Source organism: Geotrypetes seraphini, chromosome 2, assembly GCF_902459505.1.
Source record: "Geotrypetes seraphini chromosome 2, aGeoSer1.1, whole genome shotgun sequence".
NCBI lineage: Eukaryota > Metazoa > Chordata > Amphibia > Gymnophiona > Dermophiidae > Geotrypetes > Geotrypetes seraphini.
This window is the reverse complement of record NC_047085.1, coordinates 18,949,508-18,973,734: the sequence shown is the minus strand read 5'-3', so window position 1 is coordinate 18,973,734 and position 24,227 is coordinate 18,949,508. Positions and strand designations below refer to the sequence as shown.

The 24,227-nt window shown below is 42.3% G+C and overlaps 1 protein-coding gene across 2 annotated transcripts in view; it reads right to left on the bottom strand.

Moving 5' to 3' along the window:
* Positions 1-24,227, bottom strand: part of TSNARE1 (t-SNARE domain containing 1) — an 843,012-nt gene that overhangs the window by 148,794 nt on the left and 669,991 nt on the right. The gene's annotated exons all lie outside the window — the stretch shown is intronic.

Here is a 24,227-nt window from a genome sequence, read left to right as displayed (position 1 = left end):
TCTTCAATATTTACTATTATTTTCTGATTCTAGATCCTCTGTGTTCATCCCATGCTTCTTTGAACTCAGTCACCGTTTTTCTCTCCACCACCCTCTCCGTAAAGAAGAATTTACTTACATTGCTCTTGAATCACCACCCCTCAACCTCAAATTATGTCCTCTGGTTTTACCATTTTTCTTTCTCTGAAAAGATTTTGTTCTACGTTAATACCTTTCAAGTATTTGAACGTCTGAATCATATCTCCCTTGAAGAAGTTTATTTGGACCACTGAATTGATAAAATTTTTCTTTGTAAGTTACTTTCATCGTTGACAGATAATAAAGTCCATATCTAGCACCAATGTCTTTCAATGGTTGTCTTAATTGTAAAAACTGTTTCCTTATTTGAACAGTCTCCTTAGCAAAGTCTGGAATAAAGAGCAATTTGGAATCTTTATATGTCATATTTTTTGTTTCTTTTGCTGCTTTTAAAATCTCAAATACATGCTGAAATCTTAGTAACCTTAGTATCACAGGTCTTGGTTTACCTTGAATTTGAGATTGTTTCACCTCGATCCTTTGTGCTCTTTCTATTTCCATAGGCATTTTGAACTTCAAAGGAAGGATTTTTGGTATCATTTCCTCCAGAAAGGAAAGCATGTTTTTCCCTTCAACTCCTTCCTTTAATCCTAAAATTCGTATGTTCTGTCTTCTGGATCTATTTTCCATACCCATCATTTTATTTTTCATTTCTTTTAATATATTGTGGTCTTCTTTGTTGTCTTGCTGTATCTGTTCTATCTTTTCAACTCTTTTTTCCATCTTGTCCAATCTGTTGTTTACAATATCCAATTTGCTGTTCATAAGGTTCATTTCTTTCTTCAATTCTTTTATTGATAGATTGATATTTCTAAGTTCCTCTAAGACCTCAATTATATCTAGTGCATCCAGTGGGAGAGGGCTCCCACTAGGAACTTGTGGATCTTCCTTTAGTTTTTTCACTTTACCTGTAGATTTTACAGGTATTTCTTGGATCCTCTACTTATTTGAAGTCATCTTGGAGCGGTTTTCTTTATTAGAAGAAAATTTACTCTTTTATATCTTAAATAATGATGCTCAGAGGTGGGAGTTAAACTGCTAGCCTGCCATCCACTAAGCCTCCAAGTTCCGGAATCGTTATTCGCAGTTTTAAGAAAACGCCGTTGTTTTTATTATTGAAACCGCGAATGGCTTGGAGCAGGCAAGCAGCGATTTCAGGGCTTGGAGCAGGCAAGCAGCAATTACCAGCGATTCAAAGAGAATTTAGGGCTAATAGCAGGCAAGCAGCGATTCCCAGCCATTTCTCCATGCATGCTAGGAAGAAGCCTTTCTCTCTATGGATGCTGGGAAGCAGCATTTTTCTCAGTGCACTCTGGGAAGCAGCGAATTTGTGGGAAAAATCATAGAAGCGAAAATTTTCAGAGTGAATGGTAAGCGATAAACTTTTTTTATTGATACAGTAAAAGGAAAAAAGAACATTAATGATGATGATTAATGATGATGTAATTTGGGGGGGGGCGGAGTCAGCCGCAGATACGGAAACCGTGGCTACGGAGGGAGAAGTAATTCCATCTCTAAGACGCGTCAACACCTTACACGCTTAGATCTTTTCAGTAACTGCTCCGTCTCTGTGGAACTCTATTCTCAATCGTTTACGAGAAGCTTCCTCATTAAAGTATTTCAAATCCAACTTAAAAACGTTCTTGTTTAAAGAGCCCTTCGGGCTCTAACCGTCCTTATAAGGACGAGTTCCCCCTTTCTTTTTTAAAGAATTGGATTCTTCTTCCTTTTAATGAACTTATGTTTCCCCTTCCTACTGTAGTCCCCTTTTCTTGTTCTTTTCTTTCCTATCAATAATGTAGTTCTACCTTTATTCCTTTTGTTCCTGTTTTGTTAAATTATTTCATTTTGTCCTGTTTTGAATCTGTTGATTTTATTTTATGTTCTTTGCCTTGTTGTTTTTATTATGTAAATCTCTTTTTAATGCTCTGTAAACCACTAAGAAGTTTTGATTTGGCGGTATAACAAAATTTTAATAAACTTGGAAACTTTTACCCATGGGCTTTAGACCAGTTTGTAAGGGCTCCTTTTACTAAGGTGCGCTAGCGTTTTTAGCGCACGCAGGAAATTATCGCGCGCTACGTGGTTAGAACTAACGCCAGCTTAATGCTGGCGTTAAGGTTTAGCGTGCGGGGCAATGTAGCGTGCATTATTCCGTGCATTAAAGCCCTATCGCAGCTTAGTAAAAGGAGCCCTAAGAGAACCTTTTTTTTTTTTATTGTATCCTACTGACTCCCTCCTGTCCTCGTATTTCTTTGTTGGTTTGATTGTTTAACTTTAGTGTATGGTTTGGGGGGGGTTTCCCTACCCTATTTAATTTTTATATTTATTTATTTTAAAATTTATTGTAAACTGCTGATATATTTCAGAGCACGATCCCCTGAAGAAAAGAGAGCTGAGAGAAATTATGATGGAAGTCTATAAAATCCTGAGTGGACTGGAATAAGTAAACACGTACAAAGACTAGGAAACATTTCTGAAGTTAACAACTAATATATAATTTTTTCACTCAGTGCATTATTAAGCTCTAGAACTCATTGCTGGAGATGTTGTAGAGCAGGGGTGTCCAATATGTCGATCGCGATTGACCGGTAGATCAGGAAGGCAGCGCGAGTTGATCACGTAGCCCATCCCAGGCTCCGTAATAGACTCGTGTTGCCATCCCAATCCACCGGGCTGATCAGCCTTCCTCTCCCTGACGTCCCCCACCGCTGCCCCAAGCTCTCCCTGCAGAAGCATCGGACCGAGCAGAATTCCTCTCCCCGACGTCAATTCTGACGTCGGAGAGAAAGTTCTGGGCCAGCCAATCGCTGCCCTGCTGGCCCAGAACTTCCTCTTCGATGTCAGAATTGACGTTGGGGAGCGGAATGTTGGTCAGCGTGACACTTCTGCAGGGAGAGCTTGGGGCGGCGGTGGCTTGGGGGCCTGTTCCCCGATGGCGGCGGCAAACTTAGTGGCTTGGGGATCTGTTCCCCGATGGCGGTGGCGGCAAAGCTAGTGGCTTGGAGGAGGGCAGGGAGAAAGAAAGAAAGGGAGCAGGCAGGGAGACAGAAAGAAGGGGGGGCAGGGAGACAAAGAAAGAAGGGAGACAGAAAGAAAGGGGGCCTGAAGAGAGAAAAAAAGAAAGGGAGGCAGGAAGACAGAAAGAAAGAAGGGGCAGGGAGAAAGAAAGAAAAAGTTGGGGGAGAGAATTAAGTCTGGAGGAGAGGAAGCATACAGGAGGCTGAAAGAAGGGAAGAAATATTGGATGCACAGTCAGAAGAAGAAAGTGCAACCAGAGACTCATGAAATCACCAGACAGCAAAGGTAGGAAAAAAGATTTTATTTTCAATTTAGTGATTACAATGTGTCCGTTTTGAGAATTTATATCTGCTGTCTATATTTTGCGCTATGGCTCCCTTTTACTAAACTGCAATAGTGTTTTTTAGCGCAGGGAGCCTATGAGCGTCAAGAACAGCGCAGAGCATTCAGCGCAGCTCCCTGCGCTAAAAACTGCTATTGCGGTTTAGTAAAAAGGGAGGGGGTATATTTGTCTATTTTTGTATGGTTGTTACTGAGGTGACATTGCATAGAGTCATCTGCCTTGACCTCTTTGAAAAAACCCCGGAATATAAATGATAATCAACATTTTCTCTGCCTTTCAGTGTGCTTTGTGGTTTTTAAAAAAAAATTTTTTATTGTTGGTAGATCATTTTGACTTGGTCATTTTAAAAGTAGCTCGCAAGCCCAAAAAGTGTGGGCACCCCTGTTGTAGAAGGTGGATAGCAAGAAAATCAACAAGAGAATTATGGAAAATAAGCATAGAGTATTTAAAAAGGGAAGGAAAAATTCATGGAAGAAAAATTCATAAATCATTAAGGGGGTCCTTTTATTAAGGCGTGCTAACTGATTTAGTGCACGCTAAAGATTAGCGCTGGCTAAATGTTACGGTATCCATTATATTCTATGGGCGCCTTAACATTTAGTGCACGCTAATATTTAGCATGCGCTAAATCGGTTAGCACGCCTTAATAAAAGGACCTCTAAGACAGGGAAAAAACTTGGGAAAGGCAAATGCTTTTTCCTAGGGTTAAGTAAACGTGGAATCTAGCTATTCTTTTGGGATCCTGCCAGGTACGTGTGACCTTGATTGGCCATTTGGAAACAGGATGCTGGGCTACGTGGACCTAAGATCTGACCTAGTATGGCAATTCTTAGGTGCTTGTGTTCTAGGAACACCGCTCCAAAATGTAGTAAAAATTATGTAAATCATAAAATATGAGGCATAGTTTCAGCCAGACTGAGAGAGATAAAAAAGGGAGATAAAAAATTTTTCAGATATATTAGTGAAAGGAGGAAGATAAAAAATGGAATTGCTAGGCTAAAAGATGCTGGGAACAAATATGTGGAGAGTGATGAGGAGAAAGCAAATGTGCTAAACAAATACTTCTGTTCTGTGTTCACAGAAGAAAATCCTGGAGAAGGACCGAGATTGTCCGGCAAAGTTACACGAGAAAATGGAGTAGATTCTGCGCCGTTCACGGAGGAGGGTGTTTATGAGCAACTTGAAAAACTGAAGGTGGACAAAGCGATGGGATCAGATGGGATTCATCCCAGGATACTAAGGGAGCTCAGAGAGGTTCTGGCGAGTCCTATTAAAGACTTGTTCAACAAATCTCTGGAGACGGGAGTGATTCCTGGGGATTGGAGGAGAGCGGATGTGGTCCCTATTCATAAAAGTGGTCACAGGGATGAAGCAGGAAACTACAAGCCGGTGAGCCTCACTTCAGTTGTTGGAAAAATAATGGAAGTGTTGCTGAAAGAAAGGATAGTGTATTTCCTTGAATCTAATGGGTTACAGGATCCGAGGCAACATGGCTTTACAAAAGGTAAATCGTGCCAAACGAACCTGATTGAATTTTTTGATTGGGTGACCAGAGAGCTGGATCGAGGACATATGCTAGATGTAATTTACTTGGATTTCAGCAAAGCCTTTGATACAGTTCCTCATAGGAGGCTGTTGAACAAACTTGAAGGGCTGAAGTTAGGACCCAAAGTGGTGAACTGGGTCAGAAACTGGCTGTCGGACAGACGCCAGAGGGTGGTGGTTAATGGAAGTCGCTCGAAGGAAGGAAAGGTGACTAGTGGAGTCCCTCAGGGTTCGGTGCTGTGGCCAATCCTGTTCAATATGTATGTAAGTGACATTGCTGAAGGGTTAGAAGGAAAAGTGTGCCTTTTTGCAGATGATACCAAGATTTGTAACAGAGTAGACACTGAAGAGGGAGTGGAGAATATGAAAAAGGATCTGCAAAAGTTAGAGGAATGGTCTAATGCCTGGCAACTAAAATTCAATGCAAAGAAATGCAGAGTAATGCATTTGGGGATTAATAATAGGAAGGAACCGTATATGCTGGGAGGAGAGAAGCTGATATGCACGGACGGGGAGAGGGACCTTGGGGTGATAGTGTCCGAAGATCTAAAGGCAAAAAAACATTGTGACAAGGCAGTGGCTGCTGCCAGAAGGATTCTGGGCTGTATAAAGAGAGGCGTAGTCAGTAGAAGGAAGAAGGTGTTGATGCCCCTGTACAGGTCATTGGTGAGGCCCCACTTGGAGTATTGTGTTCAGTTTTGGAGACCGTATCTGGCAAAAGACGTAAGAAGACTTGAGGCGGTCCAGAGGAGGGCGACGAAAATGATAGGAAGCTTGCGCCAGAAGACGTATGAGGAGAGACTGGAAGCCCTGAATATGTATATCCTAGAGGAAAGGAGAGACAGGGGAGATATGATTCAGACGTTCAAATACTTAAAGGGTATTAACGTAGAACAAAATCTTTTCCAGAGAAAGGAAAATGGTAAAACCAGAGGACATAATTTGAGGTTGAGGGGTGGTAGATTCAGGGGCAATGTTAGGAAATTCTACTTTACGGAGAGGGTAGTGGATGCCTGGAATGCGCTCCCGAGAGAGGTGGTGGAGAGTAAAACTGTGACTGAGTTCAAAGAAGCGTGGGATGAACACAGAAGATTTAGAATCAGAAAATAATATTAAATATTGAACTAAGGCCAGTTACTGGGCTGACTTGCACGGTCTGTGTCTGTGTATGGCCGTTTGGTAGAGGATGGGCAGGGGAGGGCTTCAATGGCTGGGAGGGTGTAGATGGGCTGGAGTAAGTCTTAACAGAGATTTCGGCAGGTGGAAGCCAAGCATAGTACCGGGTAAAGCTTTGGATTCTTGCCCAGAAATAGCTAAGAAAGAAAAAAAAAAAAATTTTAAATTGAATCAGGTTGGGCAGACTGGATGGACCATTCGGGTCTTTATCTGCCGTCATCTACTATGTTACTATGTTACTAGATAATTTTCAAATAGCTGATTTACTTGCATAAATGACTTAAATTGTCCTTTTGTTTTTGCAGACTATCAATATTACGACATGCTAAGACTCCCAAGATCAGCAGGAAAGGTATAGGACTTGGAAGGGCATAGGACTTGGAATACCTTACAAATTGGATCTCTCTAAAATGTATAGGTATAGGAGTTGGAATACCTTACAAATTGGATCTCTCTAAAAGGTATAGGTATAGGAGTTGGAATACCTTACAAATTGGATCTCTCTAAAAGGTATAGGTATAGGAGTTGGAATAACTTACAAATTGGATCTCTCTAAAAGGTATAGGTATAGGAGTTGGAATACCTTACAAATTGGATCTCTCTAAAAGGTATAGGTATAGGAGTTGGAATACCTTACAAATTGGATCTAAAAGGTATAGGTATAGGTATAGGAAAGGTATAGGACTTGGAATACCTTACAAATTGGATCTCTCTAAAATGTATAGGTATAGGAAAGGTATAGGAGTTGGAATACCTTACAAATTGGATCTCTCTAAAAGATATAGGTATAGGAGTTGGAATACCTTACAAATTGGATCTCTCTAAAAGGTATAGGTATAGGAGTTGGAATACCTTACAAATTGGATCTCTCTAAAAGGTATAGGTATAGGAGTTGGAATACCTTACAAATTGGATCTCTCTAAAAGGTATAAGTATAGGAGTTGGAATACCTTACAAATTGGATCTCTCTAAAAGGTATAAGTATAGGAGTTGGAATACCTTACAAATTGGATCTCTCTAAAAGGTATAGGTATAGGAGTTTGAATACCTTACAAATTGGATCTCTCTAAAAGGTATAGGTATAGGAAAGGTATAGGAGTTGGAATACCTTACAAATTGGATCTCTCTAAAAGATATAGGTATAGGAGTTGGAATACCTTACAAATTGGATCTCTCTAAAAGGTATAGGTATAGGAGTTGGAATACCTTACAAATTGGATCTCTCTTAAAGGTATAGGTATAGGAGTTGGAATACCTTACAAATTGGATCTCTCTAAAAGGTATAGGTATAGGTATAGGAAAGGTATAGTACTTGAAATACCTTACAAATTGGATCTCTCTAAAATGTATAGGTATAGGAAAGGTATAGGAGTTGGAATACCTTACAAATTGGATCTCTCTAAAAGATATAGGTATAGGAGTTGGAATACCTTACAAATTGGATCTCTCTAAAAGGTATAGGTATAGGAGTTGGAATACCTTACAAATTGGATCTCTCTAAAAGGTATAGGTATAGGAGTTGGAATACCTTACAAATTGGATCTCTCTAAAAGGTATAGGTATAGGTATAGGAAAGGTATAGGAGTTGGAATACCTTACAAATTGGATCTCTCTAAAAGGTATAGGTATAGGAGTTGGAATACCTTACAAATTGGATCTCTCTAAAAGGTATAGGTATAGGAGTTGGAATTCCTTACAAATTGGATCTCTCTAAAAGGTATAGGTATAGGAGTTGGAATACCTTACAAATTGGATCTCTCTAAAAGGTATAGGTATAGGAAAGGTATAGGAGTTGGAATACCTTACAAATTGGATCTCTCTAAAAGATATAGGTATAGGAGTTGGAATACCTTACAAATTGGATCTCTCTAAAAGGTATAGGTATAGGAAAGGTATAGGAGTTGGAATACCTTACAAATTGGATCTCTCTAAAAGATATAGGTATAGGAGTTGGAATACCTTACAAATTGGATCTCTCTAAAAGATATAGGTATAGGAGTTGGAATACCTTACAAATTGGATCTCTCTAAAAGGTATAGGTATAGGAGTTGGAATACCTTACAAATTGGATCTCTCTAAAAGGTATAGGTATAGGTATAGGAAAGGTATAGGAGTTGGAATACCTTACAAATTGGATCTCTCTAAAAGGTATAGGTATAGGAGTTGGAATACCTTACAAATTGGATCTCTCTAAAAGGTATAGGTATAGGAGTTGGAATACCTTTACAAATTGGATCTCTCTAAAAGGTATAGGTATAGGAAAGGTATAGGAGTTGGAATACCTTACAAATTGGATCTCTCTAAAAGATATAGGTATAGGAGTTGGAATACCTTACAAATTGGATCTCTCTAAAAGGTATAGGTATAGGAAAGGTATAGGAGTTGGAATACCTTACAAATTGGATCTCTCTAAAAGATATAGGTATAGGAGTTGGAATACCTTACAAATTGGATCTCTCTAAAAGGTATAGGTATAGAAGTTGGAATACCTTACAAATTGGATCTCTCTAAAAGGTATAGGTATAGGAAAGGTATAGGAGTTGGAATACCTTACAAATTGGATCTCTCTAAAAGGTATAGGTATAGAAGTTGGAATACCTTACAAATTGGATCTCTCTAAAAGGTATAGGTACAGGAGTTGGAATACCTTTACAAATTGGATCTCTCTAAAAGGTATAGGTATAGGAAAGGTATAGGAGTTGGAATACCTTACAAATTGGATCTCTCTAAAAGATATAGGTATAGGAGTTGGAATACCTTACAAATTGGATCTCTCTAAAAGATATAGGTATAGGAGTTGGAATACCTTACAAATTGGATCTCTCTAAAAGGTATAGGTATAGGAAAGGTATAGGAGTTGGAATACCTTACAAATTGGATCTCTCTAAAAGATATAGGTATAGGAGTTGGAATACCTTACAAATTGGATCTCTCTAAAAGATATAAGTATAGGAGTTGGAATACCTTACAAATTGGATCTCTCTAAAAGGTATAGGTATAGGAGTTGGAATACCTTTACAAATTGGATCTCTCTAAAAGGTATAGGTATAGGAAAGGTATAGGAGTTGGAATACCTTACAAATTGGATCTCTCTAAAAGGTATAGGTATAGGAGTTGGAATACCTTTACAAATTGGATCTCTCTAAAAGGTATAGGTATAGGAAAGGTATAGGAGTTGGAATACCTTACAAATTGGATCTCTCTAAAAGGTATAGGTATAGGAGTTGGAATACCTTACAAATTGGATCTCTCTAAAAGGTATAGGTATAGGAAAGGTATAGGAGTTGGAATACCTTACAAATTGGATCTCTCTAAAAGGTATAGGTATAGGAGTTGGAATACCTTTACAAATTGGATCTCTCTAAAAGGTATAGGTATAGGAAAGGTATAGGAGTTGGAATACCTTACAAATTGGATCTCTCTAAAAGATATAGGTATAGGAGTTGGAATACCTTACAAATTGGATCTCTCTAAAAGGTATAGGTATAGGAAAGGTATAGGAGTTGGAATACCTTACAAATTGGATCTCTCTAAAAGATATAGGTATAGGAGTTGGAATACCTTACAAATTGGATCTCTCTAAAAGGTATAGGTATAGGAGTTGGAATACCTTACAAATTGGATCTCTCTAAAAGGTATAGGTATAGGAAAGGTATAGGAGTTGGAATACCTTACAAATTGGATCTCTCTAAAAGGTATAGGTATAGGAGTTGGAATACCTTACAAATTGGATCTCTCTAAAAGGTATAGGTATAGGAGTTGGAATACCTTTACAAATTGGATCTCTCTAAAAGGTATAGGTATAGGAAAAGTATAGGAGTTGGAATACCTTACAAATTGGATCTCTCTAAAAGGTATAGGTATAGGAGTTGGAATACCTTACAAATTGGATCTCTCTAAAAGGTATAGGTATAGGAGTTGGAATACCTTACAATTTGGATCTCTCTAAAAGGTATAGGTATAGGAGTTGGAATACCTTACAAATTGGATCTCTCTAAAAGGTATAGGTATAGGAGTTGGAATACCTTACAAATTGGATCTCTCTAAAAGGTATAGGTATAGGTATAGGAAAGGTATAGGAGTTGGAATACCTTACAAATTGGATCTCTCTAAAAACTGGTGAAGCTTGCATGAAGCTGTGAACTTGTCGTACGATGGCTTTGAAAAACGGGATAGCATTTCCAAAAACTGTCGAGTTGGCACAAGAACAGAAAAACTGCCATTAACCGTCTGTCAGGATTCTGAAGATACCAACCCGAAACTTGATTTGCTTAAACAACTTCCTTCTGCTTCGCTGGACTCCTAGTTCAATCCTAGTTTGGCCCAAATGGGAGTTACAGTGCCAGGGGCCTATCTTTTAAATTATCACAATTATTCAGTATTATTCCCCATAATTCCCATGCTACCCACCCTCTACAACCCAATTTTATGGTGACAGTCTTTACTATGGGAGACACAGATAGTATGTCACGCCACTCAGGGACCTATGCTCTAGAAATCTCTTGTTGCCCTTACATTCAGGAGCAAGGGCATTTTCTAGGAGTTAGGTGATGACAATCAGGATTAAAATGTACTATTTTATTAATCTTCTTATGGGGGTCCGGAGTTGAGTATGGTTGAGCTGCATTTATCTGTTAGGGGCTTTATTTTAGTCCTCTTAAGAGGGAATCTATAGGCTACCTTAATTTCCATTGCCCCTCCAAAGGGGAAAGTGAAACAGGAAGGGTGGAGCAAAGGAAGTAGCTGCCAGGAAGTATAAAAGGCGAGGCCAGAGTGGGTTAAGAGGGCCCAGAGAAGGAAGGAATGATCCCCAGTATGCTTTGAATAGTGTCTAGCTATTCTGTTTGGCTAAGGTAAGCCAACCTTTTACCTATTGTTACCTATTGAACACTTGGGAAGTCTGTTTGAGAGTTGGCTGGGTCCAGACCTTGCACCCCCAGAGAGAGAAAGAGAAAGACTTTACAGACTGTGTTTAGGGCATGCCAGATAGAGGAGGGGGGGAACAAGAGAAGGAGGAAATACAATATTTGATAGTAAAGAGCAAAAGGGTTGGAAAAGGCAGGGACCGTCAACACAGATAGCCATAACAAACTGTAAAAAGGTCATGGTGCACGGAGGTCTGTAATACCTGTAGGATTAACCGAACACATTCGTAAATAAAAATGTTTTCAGTGCGGTTATATATTTAGCCAGTGAAGATTCTAGATGCAGATGTGAAGGCAAAGCATTTCAGAATGATGGGGCAGTGACTGAGATGATGTAGACCAGTGGTCTCCAACTCAAACCCTTTGCAGGGCCATATTTTGGATTTGTAAGTACAGTACTTGGAGGGCCTCAGAAAAAATAGTTGTCTTATTAAAGAAATGACAATTTTGCATGAGGTAAAACTCTTTATAGTTTATAAATCTTTCCTTTTGGCTAAGTCTTAATAATAATATTGTCATTTATAGCTAAAGAGACAGATGATCAAGAAACTGTTTTATTTTACTTTTGTGATTATGATAAACATACCGTGGGCCCCAAAATAGTACCTGGCGGGCCGCATGTGGCCTCCCGGGCCGCGTGTTTAAGATCACTGATGTAGACCGTGTGGTATTTGAGACTACGAGAAGGTTGAGGAAGATCGCAAAGTGTGGAAGGGAACGTATAAGATGAGTAAGCGGTCAAGAAAAAGGGGAATATGTACTTGTTGAATTTTAAAGACCGGGATTAAGATTTTGAAAGTTAGCCTGTGTGTATTTTTTTTTTAACTCAAGGAAACATTATACAAGAAAGAGAAGAAAAAGAAGTAGAAGTATGCCAGAAAGGAATAATCAACAGTTTACGAAGTTAAAGTGGAACAATTTAGGTTATATTATGCATATCTGACTCATGTATCAAACTTCTCAGCTATATTTTTCTTCAGGTAAGTAACCCCTATTTAGCTTCTTTTCATAAAGGATCTGTTTTAACCCAATCATTTTTGTTATCTTTCTCTGAACCTTTTTTCTTCTTCTTAGGTGCCATCGACTCACACTCGAGTCCTAACGGACTTGACGAATTACAGATCTAAAAAGAAATCGGTTTTGTGCTAGTCCTGTAAGGTCCTCCAGTGTCATCCCCATGGTTGTTTTCAATGTGTTCAGTCTTCTGATTGAAGATCGCCTTCCTTCGATCTAACCAAACATGATGTCCTTTTCCAGTGATCTTTCTCTTCTGACAGTATGACCAAAATAAGACAGTCGTAACTTCATCATTTGGGCTTCTAGTGACATAATTCAAGGAGTCTCTCATAAGAGATTATTTCAAACACCTTTCAACTTTGGTATTATTTCGAAGTCCCTGAGCGAGGGAAGTGAATTCGTGATTTTTCCTTAGACATCAACTGAGGGCAGAGCTGTGGGAAAAGGACTGACGCATATACAGCTAGTCTGAGTGTATATCATCCACCAGGAAGTTCATGCGTTTGTGGGTTTTTTAATCCCCCACAAGACTTAAGGATATGGCATTACTCGAGAGGGTTCAGAGGAGAGCGACACGTCTGATAACAGGGATGGAAAACCTTTCATACGCTGAGAGATTGGAGAAACTGGGTCTCTTTTCCCTGGAGAAGAGGAGAGGGGATATGATAGAGACTTACAAGATCATGAAGAGCATAGAGAGAGTGGAGAGGGACAGATTCTTCAAACTTTCAAAAAATAAAAGAACAAGAGGGCATTCAGAAAAGTTGAAAGGGGACAGTTTCAAAACAAATGCTAGGAAGTTCTTCTTTACCCAACGTATGGTGGACATCTGGAATGCACTTCCAGAGGAAGTAATAGGGCAGAGTACGGTACTGGGGTTTAAGAAAGGATTGGACAATTTCCTGCTGGAAAAGGGGATAGAGGGGTATAGATAGAGGATTACTGCGCAGGTCCTGGACCTGTTGGGCCGCCGCGTGAGCGGACTGCTGGGCACGATGGACTTCAGGTCTGACCCAGCGGAAGCATTGCTTATGTTCTTATGGGAGAGGAGGAGATAGTGGATGCTCTGGATGGGCCATTTAGCCTTTATCTGCCATCATGTTTCTATGTTACTAAAGTTCTGTGACATCACAATGCAGGTGCAAAGAGCCTTAGCCTATAGGAAGAGGAGATGCAAATGTTAAGAGCCTTAGCCAATGCGCTTCCAGAGGACGTAATAGGGCAGAGAACGGTACTGGGGTTCAAGAAAGGATTGGACAATTTCCTGTTGGAAAAGGGGATAGAGGGGTATAGATAGAGGATTACTGCGCAGGTCCTGGACCTGTTGGGCCGCCGCGTGAGCGGGCTGCTGGGCACGATGGACCTCAGGTCTGACCCAGCGGAGGCACTGCTTATGTTCCTATGTCTCTTAAGACTCCTGAGGCAGGCCGGTTTTGGCCGAAACATGTACCCGTTGAGTCACTGAGTTTGAACTATCCAGTTTGATGAATAAAAAGACTTTTATGAAATAAATTGAGTTCACCAGTCTCATTAGGACAGTTCCACTCTTTGCCTTGTGATTATTTTATGCTCCCCATCGATTATTAAGATCGAGGGGAAGATTCTCAAAAATAAAATCTGCCTATAATGTGCTTGCTAAACCAGTTCCAGATGGTTTAGCGTGCATGTATTTTTGCAGCGGATTATCAAAACAGCTTACCGAGGTCTTTTCCGACTTTTCTAGCAGTCTCCGATACTGCCATGCAAATGTAGTACAACGAGGTGATTAGTATTAAAATGAGCACTCCGAGCGATTCTCTATAATCGCCGAGTGATTCTCTAATCTCATTGTGCCACATTTGTAGCCAAAATTTACCGACAGGTCTGAGCTGTTGTTACCTTACTTTCTGATCAGTGCCTGAGCGCTGATTGGCTCAGGCACTGACAAGAAAGCAAGATTTGACAACTCAAGACACCCCCCCCCCCATGCAAATTTAAAAAACAAACAAACAAATTGAAGATCGGCAGGAGAGATGCCCATTCTCTCCTGCTGCATCGCACAATCACCCGACACTGCTACACTCCCCCCCCCCCCCCCCCCACAGCAGTAAAGATGCCTAGTCCCTTCTAGAGGTCTGCACGGGAACGGGGATCGCGGGAATCCCGCGGGTCCCGCAGGAATCCCCCCTAACCCATGGGACTCCCACGGGACCCCTCCTCTAGCCAACGGGACTCCCACGGGGATGGAAGGCTTTGGAAGCAGGGTTCATCCATATAATATAATGGACACGTCAGCCTTAGTAAAAGAAGGGGTTTATAAGTTAATTACATGAACAGAAAACAAAAAAAGTGTTCCACCAAAGAGATTCCACAAGGAAAACAGCAGCGCAAACACAAAAGAAACTGTGGAATTGATGATCCTGTCAGAAGTAATTGCTGCTTTTTATGGAGACGGGCGGGGATGGAGGTAATTCCTTGCGGGAATGGGTGGGGATGGAAAGGATCCTGACGGGGATGGGTGGGGATGGAGAAGATCCTGGCGGGAATGGGCGGGATTTTTGTCCCCACGCAACTCTCTAGTTCCTTCCACTGCCAAGCAATGCCTCCCCCCTGCAGGAGAAGAGATGCTCACTCCTTCCCTCTGCCAAGCAATACCCCACCTGACACCCTCCCGGCAACGAGAGAGATACCCACTCCCTCCCACCACCAAGCAATGCACCCCTGACACCCCACCCCCAGCAGCAGGAAAGAAGCCCACTCCCTCCTGATGCCAAGCAACACACTGCCCTGGTGCCCCCCAGCAGCGGGAGATATGCTCACTCCCATCTTCTGTTACACAACCCCCACCCCCACCCTCATGTCTCCGACAACCCCCTGCCCCTCCCCCTTACCTTGCTTACGATGGCTGGCCGGAAGAATGCCTACACCCTCCGGTCAGCAGGCCTGTCTATTTAAAATGGGATACACTGGGGAGAGGCCTAAGGCTCTGATTGGCCTAGGTTGTTTAAGACCCCCTCCTATAGACCAATCAGAGAACATAATATAAGAACATCAGAATTGCCGCTGCTGGGTCAGACCAGTGGTCCATTGTGCCCAGCAGTTTGGGGAGGCCTGACATTTTGAATAGGTGGGCCTGCTGACCGGAGGGAATAGGCATCCCTCTAGCCAGCCATCGTAAGCAAGATAAGGGGGAGGAGGCATCTCTCTCGCTGCTGGGGGTGGGGGGGTGGGTAGCAGTGTTGGGTGATTGTGCGACACAGCAGGAAAGAGTGAGCATTTCTCCTGCTGCCAGGGGGGGTGTCGAGGGGGCCGTCCCGCTGCCAGAGGGTGTGTTGGGTGGGGGTTGCTTGACTTCGGCAGCTCAGTCTGTTGTTGTTGGGTTTTTGTTTTGTTTTTGTGTTTATTCTGCACATGTGCCCATCACTGTCACCAGCAATGGGCACATGCAAATTTAGCAAATCTTCGCTACTCTCCGCCAACCTCATTTGCACTGATTGTGCATTGATTGTAAATTATTTTTTCTTGTGATTTCCAGCAACGGATGATATGTGGAAATTATATTCCACGACAGTTGATTGAGCTTCTGGCAGCCTTGAAGTATTGTTGAGGCTATTTTTTTTTCCCCCCCCCCACAATGAAATGCAGAGAGTCCTGAAGGGAGCAGGTGATGATTGTATTTTGGTGGTCGCAAGCCAGAGGTTGGCAATCTGTTAAAAACTGCAGGCAAAGATCCTTCCCAGTAGCTGACTGAATCTAAATATGGCTATAAAGATGAATAAAAGAGAAAAATGTGCCTTTCACTGATAATTGTATTTAAGATCCCAAAGTGTAGTAATAATATTTTCATAGATCACTGCTCTATTCCCCTCATGATGGCCTCTTTTTTCCTCAGCCTACTTTGATTTTTCTGGAGGTTTAGTAAACTTAGAAGTGAACAGCAACCATCTCGGTTTTTCCTTTATAGTACCATGGATTCGTGAATCTTTTATTCTGATCCATTGCTGTACTGTGTTAGACCAAAGGTCTATCAAGACCAGTATCCAACAACATTTAACCTCATTTAAACTGCTTGCTCCAAAATTTTACTTTGTGGGATTGGTAGTATGGAATGTTGCTACTATTTGGGTTTCTGCCAAGTTCCGTGACCTGGATTGAACACTGTTGGAAACAGGCCTAGATGGACCTTTTGGTCTGTCCCAGTATGGCAGCTCTTATGTGAGCCAAGTATAGGACAATGAAGCCATTGTGACATCACTGATGAGGCTCTTAGGCATTGGTGGAATGAGGCATTATGACCTCACAATCTCAGCTTTGGAATGTTGCTACTCTTTGGGTTTCTGCCAGATACTTGTGACCTGGACTGACCACTGTTGTAAACAGGATATTGGGTTAGATGAACCACTGGTCTGATCCAGTATGGCTATTCTTATGTTCTTAAGTACCTACAGAAAAAGCGGGCAGCAATCTCGGTCAGTACTTCTGCGAAGACATGGAAAATGGATTACCCTTTGAGAATTGGTGTGAAATCCAGTGGGAATAATACCTGCGGGCTTTCCCTTAAAATGCGTATTACCCTCCAGTAGTCCTCAGGCTCCCCTTGAGGCACTATGTCCTGGCACTTAGTAAAGCAGTGGAAGCCAATGAAATCTTCCTTCCTTAAGGAGGGGCTCCGCCGAAGCTTGAATGGCATATCTATTCCTTACAGGCCACTGTAGTTCAAATGTTTACAGAATAGAGTCAGCCATGCCAATGATGAAAAATCTTCAGAGGCCTGTTCCAAGGCTTTTCTTCTGCCGAAGAGTCCCTCTTTGATGTAACTTTCAGTTTTGCAAAACCAGAAGTTATATCAAGGAGGGGCTTGTCGGCTGAAGGAAGGCCTTTGAGAAGGCCTCTGAAGATTTTTCAGCATGGCAACAGTTTTACCCAAAGGAGCCAATGATGAAAAATCTTCAGAGGCCTATTCGAGGTTTTTCTTCTGCCGAAGAGTCCCTCTTTGATGTAACTTTCAGTTTTGCAAAACCAGAAGTTATATCAAGGAGGGGCTTGTCGGCTGAAGGAAGGCCTTTGAGAAGGCCTCTGAAGATTTTTCAGCATGGCAACAGTTTTACCCAAAGGAGCCAATGATGAAAAATCTTCAGAGGCCTGTTCGAGGTTTTTCTTCTGCCGAAGAGTCCCTCTTTGATGTAACTTTCAGTTTTGCAAAACCAGTAGTTATATCAAGGAGGGGCTCGTTGGCTGAAGGAAGGCCTTCGAGAAGGCCTCTGAAGATTTTTCAGCATGGCAACAGTTTTACCCGAAGGAGCCAGCCGTGCCAATGATGAAAAATCTTCAGAGGCCTGTTCCAAGGCTTTTCTTTTGCCGAAGAGTCCCTCTTTGATGTAATTTTCAGTTTCGCGAAACCAGAAGTTACATCAAGGAGGGGCTCGTTGACTGAAAAAAGCCTTGGGAAAGGCCTCTGAAGATTTTTTGGCGTGGCATGGCTGGCTCATTTGTGTAGTAGGCGTGAGGGGAGCTGGGGAGGAGATGCAGAGATGCTGACCCATAGTGGGATGTTGCGTGCCGCTATCGCTGTACTCGCCGGGGAGGCAGGGGGGAGGGGTGCTGGTTGGCTAGCTAGCTCCAGAGCTTGAGCTGAAGGGAGGTGCTAGAACTGGACTGGGGAAAGGGAGGTGTTGGACCCATGGGGGGGGGTTGGGGCTGGAGGAAAGGGAGAAGGGTACTAGACATGTGGAGGAGGGACTGGAGCTGAAGGGAAGAGAGAGGTGCTAGACCTAAAACTGGGAGCTGAAGGGAAGGGAGAGGTACTAGATTTGCGGCTCAGAGCTGAAGCTAGAGAGAAGGGGGAAAGATGTTTGACCCATGGAAGCGGGCTTGAGGGAAGGGAGAGATGTTCTGGATCCTTGGGGAGTGTTGAGAAAAGGAAGAGAGGTAATGGACTTCGGAGGGAGGGGAGGGGCTGGAGGGAAGGGTAAGCTAGGTGTTCAATCCATGGGAGAAGTGCTGAGGACACAGTCAGTGGGGCAATGCCAGACATAGGAGGGTATATGGACACAGAAGATGGCTAGACATGAGAAAGAAGAGAGATGTTGGATTTGGGAACAGGGGCATAGGGACACAGAGGACTGACACTGGGAATGGAGGTGATAGGGACACAAAATAGTGTTAATGATGAAGACAGGGAAATACTAGAAAGGGATGTGTAGGAAAGATGGGGGATGCTGAACATGGGGAAAACATACACAGAGATGGAAGATGAATGGTGAATATGGAGAAAGAAGATATGCCAAATGGGCAGGAGACCGTAGTGAGTGAGTTAGGAGAAGACAAACGAAAACAGAGACCAGTGCCTGAGACCAACATGATTTGAAGAATAAAATGACCAGACAACAAAAGGTAGAAATATAATCTTATTTTCTAATTTGTGATTAGAATATATCAGATTTGAAATATGTATCCTGCTAGAGCTGGTTTAAGACATAACTGGGGACCACAAAGCCCAGACTGTGATGATTTTTTTTTTTTAATTCATTTTATCAATAAATTTTACAAGTATCCACTTGTTCTAGAAATACAGAAAATAAGGCATTAGAACAAAAGGACAAAAAAAAGAGGTTTTAACAATATCCCAAGGTATAAACAATTTATTATCTCTTCCTCAGACCACAAAACAAAACACTGGGGAAAAGACAGAATGATAAGGAGATCAACAATGAATGAATATTTAATAATAAGGTATAAGCTTAGCGGGTTACAACATCACCTAACTTTTAATCATCCCTGAATTTCCTGGACCAGCTTCTTAGTATCCAAAAAGGCCTTAAGTTGCTCTGGAGCAAAGAAGATATATTTTGTTCCCAACATATTTGACTAAACATTTACATGGGTAACTTAGCAAAACAGTAGCCCCCCATGCCTTAACTTCTTGTCTCATATTCAGGAATAATTTCCTGCGTTCTTGAGTCGACTTACCCCCCTCTTTTAAGAAACTGCGATAGCAGTTTCTAGCGCGGGGAGCCGCGCTGAATGGCCTGCATTGCTCCCGACACTCATAGGAACTCAATGAGCGTCGGAAGCAGTGCCGGCCATTCAGCACGGCTCCCCGTGCTGGAAACTGTTATCACAGTTTCATAAAAGGAGGCCTTCGTCACATTAGGAAAGACCCAAATTCTTTGTCCAAAAAATAAGGCTTGAGAAAACCGCATACGCATAACAGAGTTTAGGTCTTGTTCAAATCCAAATGAGACAAGAAGTGTGGGGCGAGATTGAATTTCTAAGGATTTTTCCAGCACAACAGATAGATTATGTAGGTCAGGGGTAAGGAACTCCGGTCCTCGAGAGCATAGTCTAGTCGGGTTTTCAGGATTTCCCCAATGAACATGCATTGAAAGCAGTGCCTGCAAATAGATCTCATGCACATTCATTGGGGAAATCCTGGAAACCCAACTGGAATACGGCTCTCGAGGACCGGAGTTCCCTATCCCTGATGTAGGTCATCAATTTGTCTATTTTCAGCTTCAGGGATTTTTTTTCCCAACTTCTTTTTCTTCAGGAAGATAGAAAATATGATTTATGGGCGGCATGGCTTCAAATGGAAATGTTAAGATTTCAGACAAATGTTTTTTGAACATGTCACCTGGTGTCACCCCTGTGGCTTTAGGAAAATCAAGAAACCTTCTGTTACAATTCTCAATCTGTTCAATTTTTCTTTGAGTGAAAAGTTTGTCCTTAGCCAAGTTCCCAGTTAAATGTTGAAGAGAAGATACTTCTTTGTTAATCAGATCAAATTTATCAGTTATTTCCTTTTTAATGGATTCTACAGAATTTGTTAAGTCGTCAATTTTACTCACAACCGTAGAAAACTCGGAGGACGATTTGATTACTGAAGCTTCCAGACTTTGTAGCATACACCAGATGCCGTCCAGGGTAACCACTGCAGGGGAACTCCTCTCTCTCACTCCCTGGCAGTCTCAAACATTGGTGACAGGCAACAGCTCGGCTCAATCTTCGCGTATCTAAAACGGCCCTCCCGGGATTGGAGAGACAAACATAACTAAGGCCCAAAAGCTTCGGAGTCTCCTTCCTCCGAAGCCAAAGCAGGCTGCTCCACTCCGATTGTAGATGGGGTGCTTATCATGAAACAGTCCATCTTCATCTCTCCAGGCGTGGAGAGATTTGGCTGGACAGAGGCCTTCCTTTTCATAAGGGGCATAATAAAAAACCTCGAATCTCAAAGAGTAGCAACATTTCATGCTACCGATCCAGGGCAAGCAGTGGTTTCCCCCATGTCTTTCTCAATAATAGACTAAGGACTTTTCCTCCAGGAACTTGTCCAAACCTTTCTTAAAACTAGCTAAGTTAACCGCTCTTACCACAACTTCTGGCAATGCAATCCAGAGCTTAACTATTCTCTGAGTGAAATTTTTTTTTCCTCCTATTGGTTTTCAAATTATTTCCCTGTAACTTCATCGAATGTCCCCTAGTCTTTGTGATTTTTGATGGGGTAAAAATAACATATGAGGATGTGAAGTTGAACTCTTGAGATTGACTATACTTTTTGATACTACACTGGGATTTGGCAATCTGGGTGGGCCCTTATGCTCCCTATCTGTTGTCCTTTTCTACACGTCTAGACCACCTCGCCACTGTAAGAATTCATTCACGGACATCCTTCAGGCTGTCAGAATTACTCAGCTCTTCGACTCTCAGTTTTCAAGTCGGCATGCACCTGCCCTGCAGATAGAAGCTAAATAAGCTGCCATAAATTTCATTTCCAATGCTATCAATTCAGTGTCTTCACAAGCACCATATCAACTGAGGACACGTTAAAGAAATAAAAAAAAAAAAAAGCTGCATGGAACAGACCCCTTCTCAAGCCTGCACAGAAGATGGATGGAGACCCTCGAACACCTGGTTGCTTATGTGAAGACGATCCTAAGGAGTCAGCGATGGAGACGTTTCGCTCCCAATTATATTTCAGCTTCTGCTATGTAGGTAGCCTGTCATTTTGTTGTTGCTCTGTTTGCATATTGCAATAATTTTTATCCCCTAAGGGAGAAAGCACATAAAATCCCCAGGAGTAAATAAAACAAACAACTGTATCTGTACAAAGTCTCACTCCAAGTAAATTATGCCCCCAGCAGTGTCAATGTTTAAATAAAAAAAAGAGAGAGATACCGAGATCGTCAATGAAAGAGAGCCTGGATTCCAGTGTGTGTCGGCAATTTATTTCTTTACATATTATAGTTTTGTCCTACTGCTCAGCCTATAGGGACAAGTTTAGACAGAAGGTTAGGAAAGCAAAGAGAACGTAAGAATTATCAGAAAGAAATGGAAAAACAAAGATGAAAATGTACTGCTCCACAGTATGGCCACACCTTGAATACTGGTGCAATTCTGGTCGCTCAAATTAAATATAGCGGAATTAGAAAAGGTACAGAGAAGGGCGACAAAAATAGTAGAAGGGATGGGACGACTTCCTTATGAGGAAAGGCTAAAGCGGCCAGGGCTCTTCAGCTTGGAGAAGAGACGGCTCAGGGGTGATATGACAGAGGTCAATAAAATACTGAGTGGAGTGGAAAGGGTAAATGTGAATCGCTTGATCATGCTTTCCAAAGATACTAGAACTAGGGGGACATGCGGTGAAACTACTAAGTAGCAGATTTAAACAAACCAGAGAAAATATTTCTTCGCTCAATGTGTAATTAAGTTTCAGGTTTTATTAAAATTTCATATTCCACTTATTGGGCTTCTAAGCAGTATACAGGTAAATATATATATATATACAGTAAAACCTTGGATTGCAAGTAACTTAGTTTGCAAGTGTTTTTGCAAGACAAGCAAAACATTTTACTATATTTTAACTTGATAAACAAGCAATGTCTTGCAATACAAGTACATACAGTATTTTGTATTAAAGTTTTTGGGTTGTGGAACAAATCGTCTGAGTTTCCATTTTTTCTTAGGGGGAAATTTAGGATAGAAAGACTTTGGAATGTGGTGAGAGAAGTTAGCTTAGCAGGGAATCAAAAGGTTTGCAAATTGCCTAAAACAAAAGTTCGTAAGTCATTATTAAGATGAAATTGGGGAAGTTCACTGATTATTTCTAAAATAAGCAGCCTAAAATCTGTTTTACTCTTTGGGATCTTGCCAGGTACTTGGGTCCTGGGTTGGCCACTGATGGAAGCAGGGTACTGGGCTACATGGACTATCGGTTTGACCCAGTACGGCTGTTCTTATCTTCACTGTGCCCAGAAGGCATACACTGTATGTTTATGCAACCAGCACATAGGCCTGAGCTAAGCACATTTTGAAGCCCTTGTCACAGCTCTCAACTGGAAAGGCTGACATTTACATAAGAACATAAGAATTGTCGCTGCTGGGTCAGACCAGTGGTCCATCGTGCCCAGCAGTCCGCTCCCGCGGTGGCCCTTAGGTCAATGACCAGTGCCCTGAGTCTACCCTAACCTGTTTACGTTCTGGTTCTGCAGGAACTTATCTAACTTTGTCTTGAATCCCTGGAGGGTGTTTTCCCCTATAACAGCCTCCGGAAGAGCGTTCCAGTTTTCCACCACTCTCTGGATGAAGAAGAACTTCCTTACATTGAGTCCCTGGAGGGTGTTTGCCCCTATTTGAATCCCTGGAGGGTGTTTTCCCCTATAACAGCCTCGGAAGAGCGTTCCAGTTTTCCACCACTCTCTGGATGAAGAAGAACTTCCTTACATTGAGTCCCTGGAGGGTGTTTTCCCCTACTTGAATCCCTGGAGGGTGTTTTCCCCTATAACAGCCTTGGAAGAGCGTTCCAGTTTTCCACCACTCTCTGGATGAAGAAGAACTTCCTTACGTTTGTACAGAATCTATCCCCTTTTAACTTTAGAGAGTGCCCTCTGGGGTTCATAGTCAAAAGCGCGCGCCGACAAAGGCGCGCCGAGACAACTGAGCGCAAGGCGGAAGCCCGCGCCGAAGAAAAACAGTGTTTTAAGGGGCTCCGACGGGGGGTGTTGGTGGGGAACCCCCCCCCCCCCCGCTTTACTGAATACAGATCGTGCCATCATTGTGGGGGCTTTGGGGGTTTGTAACCCCCCTCATTATACTGGAAACTTAACTTTTTCCCTGTTTTTTAGGGTAAAAGTGAAGTTTTCAATATAATGGGGGGGTTACATGCCCACAACGCCGGCGCAATCTGTATTCAGTAAAGTGGGGGGAAAACCCCACACACCCCCATCGGAGCCCCTTAAAACACTTTTTCTTCAGCGCGAGCTTCCGCCTTGCGCTCAGTTGTCTCGGCGCGCCTTTGCCGGCGTGCACTTTTGACCTGTCACCGCCCTCTGGTGTATGGTTTAGAGGTGGTTTAGACCAGCAAGCAAGCAAGAGTAGAACAACAGCGACTGGTGGCTGTGAATAAATTATATTTTTATTTTAAAAGCAACCTTTGTAGAATGGTGTGACTCGAGGTGCCGAATATTTCAGATCTTAACCAGTATGCCCAACATGTTTCGTATGGATTTTACGCCTCCTCGATGGATATGTTTTTAAAAAAACAGTGGTGTAGAAGGGGGCATGGGTGGCAGTCCACCCCAGATGCCGTCTTGGCGTGTGCGCCTTTTCCCTTCCCCCCCCCCCATGTACCTCTGTAACGTTCCCGGTGCAAGCAACAATCCCCCAACCTGCAGTCTCGCCAGCATCAGCTCTTCCTCTGACGTCACTTCTTGGACATGCCCCTAAGAAGTGATGTCAGAGGACGAGCCGACGTTGCCGTGACAGCAGCTTGGGGGTTGCTGCTCAAACCAGGAACGGGGGAAGGGAAGCGGTGTACGTACAGCAGGAGGTGGAGAGGAAGGAGCATGTGGAGGGGGGAGGGGAGGGGAGGGGCACCACCGCCCCGCGTGCCTCTCATTCTCACTATGCCAAAGTGCTTGTTTTGATAAGGGAAATGGAATGGGACTAGATACACCACTTTTCCGTGGTTACAATCAAAATGGTTTGCATATTATATACAAGCACATATTTTGTACCTGGGACAATGAAGGGTTAAATGACTTACAAGCAGCCCAAAAATTGACCCTGGGTACTCCACAGATCCAAGGAACAGATGCAAAACAAAACCAACTGTGGAGAAGATGTCCAAGATGCAGGCTTTATTGCAG